Source organism: Bombina bombina, chromosome 4 (genome assembly GCF_027579735.1).
Source record: "Bombina bombina isolate aBomBom1 chromosome 4, aBomBom1.pri, whole genome shotgun sequence".
Lineage (NCBI taxonomy): Eukaryota > Metazoa > Chordata > Amphibia > Anura > Bombinatoridae > Bombina > Bombina bombina.
The window spans coordinates 1,027,853,319-1,027,866,172 of record NC_069502.1 but is presented as its reverse complement, the minus strand read 5'-3'; the positions used below and the strand labels follow the sequence as shown (position 1 = coordinate 1,027,866,172).

Here is a 12,854-nt window from a genome sequence, read left to right as displayed (position 1 = left end):
GGGCCCATTCTTTTTAAATGTCATTATTTTACAACACCACTAACGACTGTCCACGAGTATGACATTTTTTGATTCAGGTTTTAAAATATATGCACTCCTCAGTATCTATATTGAATGTGTGATTATTACCACCATTTGTAAGTTCCTTGAATAATTTTGTACGTATGTTATTGAAAATATAAATGTTTTCATAATTTTGTACGTATGTTATTGAAATAAATGTTTTCAGAATTTTGTATTGTTTGTCATATTTTCTTTTATGGCAAACCATTGTAAAATATGTCTGAATTACGAAAGAAAACATTTGGGTTTAGTGTGCCTTTAAAGTCTAGTGCTTTATCAAGCATACAATTCTTATAAGTTAAGAAATCCAAAATATTTTCCATTTAAATTTCCCCGGTGTTGGATATTATCAACTTCTGGGTCTTAGAGTAAACATTTGGTTCATAAAATACTCATACCAGCAAACTGGTTCAAATGTATACATCAGATGACTGGCAATTACAGAAAATCTAATCAAAATAGAAGCCTGTAACTATTAATATGTTTTTATACAAAATGCAAAAAATACTTTTCCTCACAACACATGGAGAATTTACCACAACAAAAAATCTCAGTGGCACAGCAACAATCTGCATCTGCCACCAAGTGGCTCTATTTTGTTATCAACCATATGAAAAAGCAACAATTAAACAATGTGAAACTGTTCTGATACTCGTTACCTGACCATATTATTTTTTGTTTGGTTTTTTTTTTAATACATTTTCACAAATGCAAGTGGAGTAACCAGCACCAGCAACTAAAAAAAAACAAATAGGTAATAACCTAAATCAGACATTTTCACAAAGCAACAAGGTGAATAAAACTCATCATGCCATGATTTTATTATTTTATTGAGATTTGCATCATTACAACATACTTCATATGTAGTAAATAAGGCATAGACTGAAGCAATAACGTCTATTTTTTCAAGCACATTTAGCTTCATTAACAAATGCCAAGCTCTTAGACCTCTCACATGTACATCTGGTAGAACAAACAATGTCAATGTCACCATTTAGATGAGGAAGTGAGAGGGGAAAAAATGGAGGAAATAGAACCCAAACAATCAACAGCACAACTCCATGCCCTGATCTTGTCTAGCCTATTACCTTCCCCTATAGAGAAACATAAAAGGACTTATACACCCTGACATCAAGTTTGTGTCATAAAGAGTGAAGTGATTTAAGGGGGTTAGCCTTCTTTAAAGGGACAGTCAAAACCATAATTTTTGTTTTTTTAAAAAGATAGCTAATCCCTTTATTACCCATTCCCCTGTTTTGCATAACAAACAGTTATAATAATACACTTTTTACCTCTGTGATTACCTTGTATCTAAGCCTCTGCAAACTGCCCCCTTATTTCAGTTCTTTTGACAGATTTGCATTATAGCCAATTAGTGCTTACTCCTAGGTAACTTCACGTGCATGAGCTCAATATTATATACATAACACATATGAACTCTCAATATTATATACATAACACATATTAAACTAATGCCCTCTAGTGGTGAAAAACTGACAAAATGCATTTACATAAGAGGCAGCCTTCAAGGTCTAAGAAATTAGCATATTAGCCTACCTAAATTTAGCTTTCAACTAAGAATACCAAGAGAACAAAGCTAAATCGTGATAAAAGAAAATTGGAAAGTTGTTTAACCCCTTAACGACCAAGGACATGCCAGGTACATCCTCCATTGGGAGGTCACTTAATGACCAAGGATGTGCCTGGCACATCCTCTGGGGTTTGAAGCTCTGGAAGCGATCCTGATCGCTTCCAGCAGCTTCTAAGGTATTGCAGTGATGCCTCAATATTGAGGCATCACTGCAATACCTTTTTTGGCACACCGATGCAGAATATATATTTTTTCTTTTAAAAAAAATGAAAGAAAAAATGAAAAAAAAAAACCTTTTATTTTAGTACTGGCAGACTTTCTTCTCAAAAAATATATATACATGTCCAGGGATATTCAGGGATTCCTGACAGATATCAGTGTTCCAATGTAACTAGCGCTAATTTTGAGAAAAAAAAAAAGTGGTTTGGAAATAGCAAAGTGCTACTTGTATTTATTGCCCTATAACTTGCAAAAAAAGCAAAGAACATGTAAATATTGGGCATTTCTAAACTCAGGACAAAATTTAGAAACTATTTAGCATGGGTGTTTTTTGGTGTTTGTAGATGTGTAACAGATTTTGGGGGTCAAAGTTATAATAAATAATTTTATAGTAAATGATACGATATGATGAAAATAATGGTATATTTAGAAAGTCCATTTAATGGCGAGAAAAACGGTATATAATATGTATGGGTACAGTAAATGAGTAACAGGAAAATTACAGCTAAACACAGCAGAAATGTAAAAATAGCCTTGGTCCCAAATGGTCAGAAAATGGAAAAGTGCTGTGGTCACTAAGGGGTTAAAATTACATGTACTATCTGAATCATGAAAGTTTATTTTGGACTTGACTGTCCCTTTAAACTAACATTTGACTAAATATATAAACCATAACCTAGTTGACCTTGATGAAAAAAAAAAATCAGAAGATGTTTACATGGTTGTTTACATGGTAGATGGTCTAAATATACTAAGCAGCTTTGAGGAGAGTATTATGGAAGAATCCCTTATATTAGAGCACTGGTTTTCAAAACTGTCCTCAGGCCTCCCCAACGGTCCAGGTTTTCAGGATTACCAGGTAAAATAACCCGATTTACTAATCAGCTGAATATTTCACCTGTGCTCCAGTTCAGATAACCTCAAAATGGCCTGTTAGGAAGGCCTGAGGGCAGGTTTGAAAACCAGTGTATTAGAGTAATTAAGGTCTAAAAAAAAAAATCGCTAAATATAAATAAAAGAACAAGAAGTCATGATCTTAAAGGGACATTAAACACTAAATACATTTTATAAGAATAGTTTGAGATTATTCTTTATCTCCTTCTAGTCATGTGCAGCAACCCTCAGATACCTGCAGTGTAACATAGATTCCAAAACGGTGTCATCCATATTTAGAGGGAGGTGCATAAAAACAGAATTTATGCTTACCTTTCTCTTGCGGTGTATCCAGTCTACGGATTCATCCTTTACTTGTGGGATATTCTCATTCCCTACAGGAAGTGGCAAAGAGAGCACACAGCAGAGCTGTCCATATAGCTCCCCCTTTAGCTCCACCCCCCCAGTCATTCGACCAAAGGTTAGGAAGAAAAAGGAGAAACCATTGGGTGCAGTGGTGACTGTAGTTTAAACAAAATTTTTTTTACCTGACTTAAATGCCAGGGCAGGCCGTGGACTGGATACACCGCAAGAGAAAGTAATTTATCAGGTAAGCATAAATTCTGTTTTCTCTTGTAAGGTGTATCCAGTCCACGGATTCATCCTTTACTTGTGGGATACCAATACCAAAGCTTTAGGACACGGATGAAGGGAGGGAACAAGGCAGGTACCTTAAACGGAAGGCACCACTGCTTGCAAAACCTTTCTCCCAAAAATAGCCTCCGAAGAAGCAAAAGTATTGAATTTGTAAAATTTTGAAAAAGTATGCAGTGAAGACCAAGTCGCTGCCTTACAAATCTGTTCAACAGAAGCCTCGTTTTTAAAAGCCCATGTGGAAGCCACTGCTCTGGTAGAATGAGCAGTAATAGTTTCAGGAGGCTGCTGGCCAGCAGTCTCATAGGCCAAACGGATGATGCTTTTCAGCCAAAGGGAGAGAGAGGTAGCAGTCGCTTTCTGAACTCTCCTCTTACCAGAATAGATAACAAACAAGGAAGATGTTTGTCTGAAATCCTTAGTTGCTTGCAAATAGAACTTTAGAGCACGAACTACATCAAGATTGTGCAACAGACGTTCCTTCTTTGAAGAAGGATTAGGACACAGAGAAGGAACAACTATTTCCTGGTTAATATTCTTATTAGAAACCACTTTAGGAAGGAAACCAGGTTTGGTACGTAAAACTACCTTATCTGCGTGGAACACCAGGTAAGGTGAATCGCACTGTAAGGCAGATAATTCTGAAACTCTTCGAGCAGAAGAGATAGCTACCAAAAACAAAACTTTCCAAGATAGAAGCTTAATATCTATGGAATGCATAGGTTCAAACGGAACCCCTTGAAGAACTTTAAGAACTAAATTCAAACTCCATGGGCGGAGCAACAGGTTTAAACACAGGCTTGATTCTAACTAAAGCCTGACAGAACGACTGAACGTCTGGAACATCTACCAGACGCTTGTGCAGTAGAATTGATAAAGCAGATATCTGTCCCTTTAAGGAACTAGCTGATGGCCCCTTCTCCAATCCTTCTTGGAGAAAAGACAAAATCCTAGGAATCCTGATCTTACTCCATGAGTAGTCTTTGGATTCGCACCAATAAAGATATTTACGCCATATCTTATGATAAATTTTTCTGGTGACAGGTTTTCGAGCCTGAATCAAGGTATGTATGACCGACTAAGAGAACCCCCGCTTGGATAAAATCAAGCGTTCAATCTCCAAGCAGTCAGTCGCAGAGAAACTAGATTTGGATGCTGGAACGGACCTTGAATCAGAAGGTCCTGTCTCAGTGGCAGAGTCCATGGTGGAAGAGATGACATGTCCATACAAAATACAAAGCACTAGGGGAGCGCTGAAACCAGCTTAAGAGTAAGGATATATAGAATATATATAATAATAAAAAACACCTAAACCTGATACTAATATGATACTACTATAATAGGCAATATGTATAATACATGTAAATTGTGAATTATGAATTATGTGTGAAAAAAATCTTTTCAAAATTGGAAAAAATGATATATGAAAAAAATTCAATTCTATAGAAGATGCCAGCAACAAATACTAGAATTGCATATCTATATATAAAAAACTTTATTACAATATAGGTCGACCTATTCAAGACATACAATAATAAATCACAAAATTAAGAAAAAAATATAGAAAAAAATAAAATTAGTATAAAAAACCCCTTAAACCAAAAACCAGAAGTTCATGCATAAGAAACAGTTCCCAGAAGTGGACGATTTTTCGGCTTGTTACTATGTGGACCCACGCTCATACAAGGATGCTGTTTCTGTGTATAGTTGTAAGAGGAGCGTTCCCAGGACAAAGAGAGGCAGTCGCAGCCAATGATGGTATTTCCCCTACGGACAAGGAATCCTCTTAGTAAATGTCACACAGCAAATAGCAGGGGAAGTTACATCCGTACTTACATAATAATAAGCAGCAACCGGCCTCCAAACTTGAACCAACGATCTGTGGGCACACCTTCCAATAGTAACCAATGGCCACTGGAAACAGAAAAGCTTTAACAGGGAAAAGCAATTAGATATACTAGGCTAGAAACCCAGTGAATTTTTTGCAGCTTTCTTTTACAGGATATGCATTCTAGCTCCCAAGGCCTGTTTGTAATGGCCAATACTGCACAAAAAACACCTAGCAGAGGGTTATTCAGCCACAAGATATCTGCACAAATAAAATACTCCAAAGGTGTAGGAGTTAGTTTAAAATAGAGCAAATAGAGCAACTAGTTTCAAAATGTAATTTCTTTTTCAAGCTCACAATTTACATGTATTATACATATTGCCTATTATAGTAGTATCATATTAGTATCAGGTTAGGTGTTTTTTATTATTATATATATTCTATATATCCTTACTCTTAAGCTGGTTTCAGCGCTCCCTAGTGCTTTGTATTTTGTATTGATTAGTCCTGTAGGTCTTTGAGGGTAACCTATTTTTTCTAGTTGGAGTTTGTAGTAATTTATATTTTTTGGCACTGGTCACTTAAGTCTATTTTTTGGAAGAGATGACATGTCCACCAGGTCTGCATACCAAGTCCTGCGTGGCCAAGCAAGTGCCATCAAAATCACCAAAGCTCTCTCCTGTTTGATTCTGGCAATCAAACGAGGAAGGAGAGGAAATGGTGGAAACACATAAGCCAGGTTGAACGACCAGGGTACTGCTAGAGCATCTATCAGTACTGCCTGAGGATCCCTTGACCTGGACCCGTAACAAGGAAGTTTGTTGTTCTGATGAGACGCCATCAGATCAAATTCTGGTGTGCCCCATTGCTGAATCAATTGTGCAAACACCTCCGGATGAAGTTCCCACTCCCCCGGATGAAAAGTCTGACGACTTAGAAAATCCGCTTCCCAGTTCTCCACTCCTGGGATATAGATTGCTGATAGATGGCAAGAGTGAGTCTCTGCCCATTGAATTATTTTGGTAACCTCTATCATCGCTAGAGAACTCCTTGTTTCCCCTTGATGATTGATATATTCTACAGTCGTGATATTGTCTGACTGGAATCTTATGAATCTGGCTGAAGCCAGCTGAGGCCACGCCTGAAGCACGTTGAATATCGCTCTCAGTTCTAGAATATTTATCGGGAGGAGAGCCTCCTCCTGAGTCCACAAACCCTGTGATTTCAGGGAATTCCAGACTGCACCCCAGCCCAATAGGCTGGCGTCCGTCGTCACTATGACCCACACTGGCCTGCGGAAACACATTCCCTGGGACAGATGATCCTGTGACAACCACCAAAGAAGAGAGTCTCTGGTCTCTTGATCCAGATGTATCTGAGGAGATAAATCTGCATAATCCCCATTCCACTGTTTGCCACAAAAACGTTGAAGCACTCCCATCCAAAAAACGTTTGCACACAAACATTTTACATTCAGTGTCAACCATATATGTAATTGGCCCCATAAGCAAGCTAAGTAATGCCCTTCTTTTAGCTCTAGGATTACTGCCTACCCTTACCCTCCTGGGTATAATGTCAGCCTTTCTGAAATACACAGTCTCTCCAGAAAAAATATGACTGAACATACCTCATTGCTGCATAGCATGAAACCGTTCCTCACACTGAAGTTTCCTGTACTCCTCAGCCTCTGTGGGAACAGCAATGGACCTTAGTTACAAATGCTAAGATCATCATCCTCCAGGCAGCAGTCTTCATCCATCTGCTGCCTGAGAGTAAATAGTACAAACCGGTACAATTTAAAAATAACAAACTCTTGATTGAAGAATTAAAAACTAATATTTTATCACCTCTTTCACTTTACCCTTCCTAGTACTTAGAGTAGGCAAAGAGAATGACTGGGGGTGGAGCTAAGGGAGGAGCTATATAGACAGCTCTGCTGTGGTGCTCTTTGCCACTTCCTGTAGGGAAGGATAATATCCCACAAGTAAAGGATGAATCCGTGGACTTCGACAGTGCGCATCAGGTCCCCCAGACCTCGCTGAATGTGGAGAGCAATATGCTCTCCATATTCAGCATTGCACCAGCAGCAATTGTGAGCTGCTGGTGCAACGCCGCCCCCTGCAGATTTGCGGCCGCCAGCAGGGAGGTACTCGATCGGGTTGATTTTCTGAGATGTGTGGTTATGGAGCAGCGATCTTTGGACCGCTGCTTCAGGCGAGCCTTCGGGCCCTCAAGCTCCATACGGAGCTTGATAAATGGGCCCCCTAGTATAAAAATTGGGTCCCAAAGGTATGTGGTATCATGGCACTGGGTCTTGGGGAGAAAAGTTTGAAGAACCCTGATCTAAAATACAACTGTCTAATCTGTGAGCACCTACAAACAAAAATATTTTTTTACTTTGCCTTTTGACAAAATTTAGATTAAAACAACAACAGCTAGAGCTCAAATTATTTTGGTGCCAAAATGATTTAAAATTCCTGAGTGAAGTTATTTATTATTTTCATTTGTTGGTACCAGTCTACTAGAAGAGCTATATACACATGTTTAACATTATGGAAGAATACAAAGCCACACTGAATGTTATCAATTAGATGTCCTTTTCCATTCTTTTAGACTGGTGCCTAGTTATTATTATATTTCCAAGTTCTAAAAAAGTTTTTTCTTTCATTTATTGTATTTTTCTTCCCATTGTTTTTCTGCTTGTGAATACATCTTATACATTAGATGTATCGATTTCTTTCATGTAGCAGTTTGTTAGAAGTGTATGGTCTATTTTCTTCATCATTTGTGATGCAATTTTCTAATGTTGTCTGGCAACTAAATTGTAAGGTTGTTGTACAGAAAATGTTGCCAGTCGAGTGGCATTATGGGGTAGCTTAGTAAAAGTGTAATACTTTGCAAAATAATTGCATCATTTAACATAGATATTTAATTATACGTTGTACAATAAACACTTACAGTTTTTAAAATTAGCTATGGTAAAGTAAAATCAGCCGGGTGGTTCGCCCATTAAAAATGTCTTAGGGAGAGCATTGTAAATACTGTAGAGTATTTCATTTTAAATGTGTTATTATTAGCATATTTTTTTCAACAAAATCATGTATTAAAAAAAGCACAATCACTACTTTAGTAAACGTCTATTGTGCACAAGATCCACAGAGTATGCATACAAAGATAGGTTGTGTGCACTCACATTCCACAATCGCACCTGCTCATTGCAGGGAAATCATGATGCGCGTCACCATATACAGGTGTGATTAAGGAACATGTATGTAAAAAACCTACAGCTTTATGTTCAGTAGGTCATGCGCACAGTAAATGTTATCATTCACATAGATAGAAGCATTTTAATACATAAAAGTGTACTAACTGATTCACACAAAAAATGTTCATGCATATGAAAGAGCAGATGATAGAACAGCTATTAAACATGTTACTAAAGTATGTTATATATTTCTATACACATGCACACACATATATATTCTATAGCAAAAAAACGTACGTTATAGATAGTGTTTAAGTTCTTAATCAAATGTTAAAAAGCATCACCAAAGAAACTATTATATTAAAGTGATGGTAAACTCTACCTTTTTTAAAATCAGATCCGGAATGTTAGTGATAATTTTTTAAAATTCAAATACCACTCGCTCCTCCACCCACTTCAAAAGTCAATTTTTTTCTGTGAGCTAATGGTTTGATATGTTGTCCAATTAGCGCTCTCACCATATGGCACTTTTGTTGTAGCTAGAGCGCTGATTAGACAACAATTCAAACCTTTAGCTTACAGAGTGGCAGAGCACGGGGTATTGGAATTTTATATCTATATTAAAAAGTAAGTTATAGCACAACTGCACTAACATTACGGATCTGATTTTATAAAGGAGAGAGTTTACCATCACTTTAAATTCTGTGGGATTGGGGAGTTTAATTTCTGAACTTCGTTGCTTTAACCGGGAACTTAAACTCCCTAGGTTTGTTATTATTTGTAAAAAAAAAATACATGTGTGAGAGTGTGTTGTCTAACTTATAGTTTATTTGTTTCAGCTATTTGCGTCTAATGAACACACTTGCATTTTGGCAAAAGAAGACAAATTCAAATCTTAAGAACCAAAATATATAAATAAACAACATCCTAAAAATTAAAATCTATCTGCATACATGTCAAGGAGATTGCTGCAGCTGTAGGATTGGCTAATTACCTTATTACTTTATAAAGAAAAATATATTTTTTTCAACACTTACCAACTCCCAAAATACTTAACCAATTTACATTAAAGTTTCTTCACCCCACTATATATGCAGTCTGCTTCCTTATTTATTTTATAAATATTTACTGAATTTTACTAAATGAAAAAAATATATTTTATTGCATTGCCTTTTACTGCAATAAAGATGCTGAAGAGAAAGTTCACAGTGACTCTCTGTGGTGGTTTGTTGTATAACAACTTTAGAAATTTGTAATTCAGTTGATAAAGAATTCAGACAAAAACAATTAAAACACAATTATTTAACCGCTTCAGGACGGGGGCAAGTGTTGAAGACCGGCACAAAGTTCTGATGTAAACATTTGAGGGAAAAATTAAAACATGCGATAGTCAATGCTAGGCGCCCCCAATTGGATTTTCCACTGCCTAAATGCAGAAGGGCGCAGGATGCCAAAAACATTAGGATGCTCCATGCCATTTTAACGGCGTTAAAGCCCAGAGCTTTTAGGACGACATGGAAGGTCCTAAAGGCGTCTAGGGGATAAAAGGGATATGAAACTTACTCTCATTTACCACCAATCAGCAAGAGATATCCAGGCGCTGAACCAAAAATGGGCTAGTTCCTAAGCTTACATTCATGCTTTTCAAATAAAGTTACCAAAAGAACAAAGAAAAAATGGTTCTCATATCCCCCTTTCATATCTGTTTATAAATGTTAACATTTTTGTGCATTAGATAGCTGGTAATTGGTATAATTATTTTGACATCACATTCAAATATATTTTCTTTATTGTGTTCAAAAGAGGGATTTTTAACCGGTATTGTTTGTTTTTACACTTATGAGGCCTATCACTGCCTACCAACAGAATTGTGGTAGTCAGCCTTATGTACAAACGTAAACTTCCAGATGATTTCAGTGTACAAACAGCTTTAAAGGGACATGAAAGCCAACCATTTTCCTTTATGATTCAGATGGCGCATACTTATACCATTAGATATACAAAGAAAATGTGCTTAGCTTAAAGTATCACACACTACACAAACCCTAACTTCTTCTCTATTAGGGAAAATATATACTAATAAAGGAATAATAGTGAGTGCGCCCTAAGCTAAAGATACTAAAAAGGATTTATTAATATCTGAAAATATAGTGATAAATCCTATCACAGTAGAAATATTACATTGGAAAATAACAGTTAAAAGTGGGACGTCTCCCAATACTCAAAAAAAATTATTATATAAAACACTTAAAAAAATCTAAAATATCCTAACGTACAGATGTAGTTTTCAATAAGAAGTAATAATAACCAAAAGATATGTGTATATTCAGATGGCCATGATAAAATATCAAGTTAAAATAACAGCGGTTATGAGATTAAAGTGCAGAGCAGTCTGTATTTATAATGGGACATAAATCAATGCCGTTATGTGCACCAGGGAAATCACAAGTCTGTTTGTGACGGTATTAAAGCGATATCTGGTCCTTAGCGGACAACAGTCAGTCGGGCGATCCAAAGTAAAGCAATAATAAGGGACTTACAGTTTCTAGCAGATTACCTCCATGTATGATAGTTTCTTGGTAGGCAGGGTGAACATTTACCACAGCATTTAGCTGTTCCGTCTCAGCCGTTCCCAATCCTACCAGTCCTCTTTATCCAACGCTCAATCAACTGTGATTGCGTGTGTTTGCCTGACGTTGTGGAATGCCTGCTTTGGGGTGACAGGCCTCTTGTAGTGATTGGGATAGAGTGCCTAGATTCCTTCCTCTGTTTGAAATTAATGCTTTTTAGAGTTAAAGATGTTTTGGTCTGCCCTTATTGCCGGACCCCATGCAAACGCACGCAATCACACTTGAACACGTGATTGAACTGAAATAAGGAAGCAGTTTGCAGAGGCTTATATATAAGGTAATTACAGAGGTAAAACGTGTATTATTATAACTGTGTTAGTTATGCAAAACTAGGGAATGGGTAATAAAGGGATTATCTATCTTTTAAAACAACAAAACTTCTGGTGTTGACTGTCCCTTTAAGTTAAACACAAAAATATGTTCTCTAATACTGAAGTTTACTTTTTTTTCATGGAATAAGGTTTAATGAATTTGGAAGTACTGTTTTGTTTCCCAGAACAGCATAAATTGTTTTTGTGCTTCTATTTTAGCGCTTCTCTTATATATTATTTTTGTGCCCCAAAAGATATTATTTTTGTACTGTTATGTGTGGATTTTTGCGCTCCAACATACATTATTATTGCGTTTTGTTATATATTATTTTTGCACCTCCTAGAGCCATTTTTTTTGTAACATTGCTTCTACAACTGGTAGAGAATAGGTTTCTAACGCTGTTCTCCACAGTATTTATGGGGAACTTTAATGCACACATTTGCAGGAGAAACTTTCAGTCCTCTATAGGAGAACAGAAATGATAAATGTGCACTGTAACTAGTAGAAGTAATGAGGAGTACTATAGGAAATACGACCAAAAGGATCTCATTTAATCATTTTTTTGGAGCACATGGGAACAGAGTAGGAGAATTTTACTTTGGGCACATTTTTGAATGATAAATAGGGGCATTATTTCTCATGCACATTTTTAGGAGAAAATATAGGAGAATAGCAATGATAAATCTTGCCCTTAGTGCTGCAGACACGTGCACTCTTCTGAGCTTACATCCCTGTTTTTAACAAAGAATAACAAGAAAACAAAGAAAATCTGATAATAGAAGTAAATTGGAAAGTTTGTTTAAAATTGTATGTTCTATCTGAATCATGAAAGAAAAATTGTGGTGTTTATATCCCTTTAATTTTTTCCATAAATTTTTCTCAATGCAAAAACTGCCTTTATAGAATTAGGTCAGGGGCTTCATAGCACTGGTGAGATTTCTTTTAGATTCTCACAAGCCCCGATAGCTTTAGAGTCATCAGGCCCTATGTATTTTACACCTGCAAAGTGACTAAACACATTTTTAACCCCTTAAGACCACAATGTCCTCAGTACTTTCGCTGGGTCCTTAAGGATTTTTTGGGCTGTATTAGTGCAGGCCTTGCTGATGGCAGCAATCAGTGCTATAACAACCTCCCTCCCTCCTACAGGCCTCCTGTTATAGTGTGGTCTTGCCGCTGGCAATGAGAACTGCGCAATCAAAATCAGAAGCCCCCATTAAAAAAACAGCGACGTACAGGGTACGCCACTGGTCATTAAGGGGTTAAGTAAGGTAGCTCTCCATGGCGCATTACCCTTCTTGAGAAGGGCCTTGCTGGTGAGCCAATCAGAAGTGGTATATGTAAATATCCAGAAATCGCTCGCCATGTCCCTGCTTATGAACAGCACTCCAGCGTGCTTAATGTTTTACTCTTATGCAGAAGTGTATCACAAAAGTTTTTGCTAATAATACAATGCTCCTATATATTAAACAATATGCT

General features: G+C 36.8%; 1 protein-coding gene across 1 annotated transcript in view; it reads right to left on the bottom strand.

The window, feature by feature from the left end:
- ESF1 (ESF1 nucleolar pre-rRNA processing protein homolog) overlaps window positions 1-12,854 on the bottom strand; it is a 149,856-nt gene that overhangs the window by 96,373 nt on the left and 40,629 nt on the right.